Source organism: Toxorhynchites rutilus, unplaced genomic scaffold (assembly GCF_029784135.1).
Source record: "Toxorhynchites rutilus septentrionalis strain SRP unplaced genomic scaffold, ASM2978413v1 HiC_scaffold_381, whole genome shotgun sequence".
NCBI classification, from domain to species: Eukaryota; Metazoa; Arthropoda; class Insecta; order Diptera; family Culicidae; genus Toxorhynchites; species Toxorhynchites rutilus.
The window spans coordinates 1-1,494 of NW_026599962.1; the positions used below are offsets into that span (position 1 = coordinate 1).

Sequence of the window (1,494 nt, forward strand, 5' to 3'; positions counted from 1 at the left end):
AGTTATTTTAGATATATTCGAGACAGCATAAATGACGAACATTATTTTCCTTAAACATCTATATAAACATTTTATTGGGTAATTTGGGTTTCGATCCTCTGACCCATCGATTCTCTGAACGGCACGTTTCCTAACTACTCTATCGCCTCATCTCATTCAGGCTTTTCTTTCTGCCGACGGGCTTGCGCTCACTGTCGGTAAGAACACTGTACAAAATCTAGTGTGGCATTGTTGTGTGGCATTTATTAGTTGTGTGGTTCTTCTGTCTCTATTTATTCCCTACATGCGCATGTATTAGTTACGGAAATAAATAGATTTGTACTCACGACCTAGGTTTTACGTGGTTCTGCTTTACCGTCGTTCGCTGCAGACGTTGAACGGGACGATGAATCTCGAGTACGCACACGGACGAGTGATGGCTCCGTGCTGCGTACTGTGTGCTGTTTCCCCTTTTGGCGCGAGTGCCGTCTTGCGTAAGCGCACCGCGCGGCCACCAGAATTGACGAGTATGATGGTAACTTCCAGACCTCGCACGTGGGGTCAGTAAGCGGCTTTTTCTACATACCACATAAAAAAAAACGAAATACCACAAAAGCCACAATAGAATTATTGTAAATTTAGCCACGTGCCACGTTTTAGGCTTACCTCCAATTAGGTTTGCTGGTGCACTGGAGAGTATCTAACTTCTTCAGCGTATCAATTAATTCGCACTACTAGTTTTCTAATCTCACTACACATTTCAAAAAAGGAGAAAAAAAAAGGAAAACTTTTAATATACCAACTGCGATGCAACTTACTTCCCGACTTTTACCTTCAACACGGGTAACACGCGGTACAAAATCACTAACCGCTTCCGCCTTCTTCCACGGACAAAGTCGGAATGGGCGACCACACTTTTCGATCCTCAGATCAGACAGATATTCATTGGAACCGGAACTACGCAATTGTTAACGATGTTAGCAATTCCGTAGTCGTTTCGAAGTCCCTTCTGTGCTTGGATTTGTCCCGCTTTCAAACATTCGCGGGCAATTGTCTTTTCATCTCCCGAGCGCAGTTTAAGTCGAGTCGCTGGCCGGTTTTAGGTTTCCAAGAACAAGAAAACCCGCCGAAAGACTCTTTCCACTTGGGGGAAAAAAACAGAAAATGAAAAAAAAAGTCTACGAGGCATGTGTTGGTGCTCTGCGTCCTGGCTAAATTGAGCCGTCGAGTTACACCTGGTACTCAATATGGTCAGCCGCCCAAATCGAAAATGGGAATGGCACTCGCATTGCCATGCATCTCATTCTACACAGAGAAAGACACTCAGAAGCACACACCGCTGTTGATTCTGAGCTGAAGAAATAGTACGAGGGGTTCTCCAAAGTAATTTGTGGTACATGCTACATCATTCCCTGCTAAATTTTCGAAAATTTGATTGGTTTTATCCAATCAAATTTTCGAAGGAACAGTTAATATCTAGTTCTGGAAAGTTCTGACGCATGTTTCGGGGTCATA

General features: G+C 43.6%; 1 long non-coding RNA gene across 1 annotated transcript; it reads right to left on the reverse strand.

The window, feature by feature from the left end:
• Positions 1 to 102: 102 nt before the first annotated feature.
• LOC129782119 (uncharacterized) lies at positions 103 to 924 on the reverse strand. Its single transcript, XR_008744387.1, has 3 exons — positions 812 to 924; positions 646 to 730; positions 103 to 557 (listed from the first exon to the last, which is right to left on the reverse strand). It is a non-coding gene; the product is annotated as an uncharacterized LOC129782119 (long non-coding RNA).
• Positions 925 to 1,494: the final 570 nt, after the last annotated feature.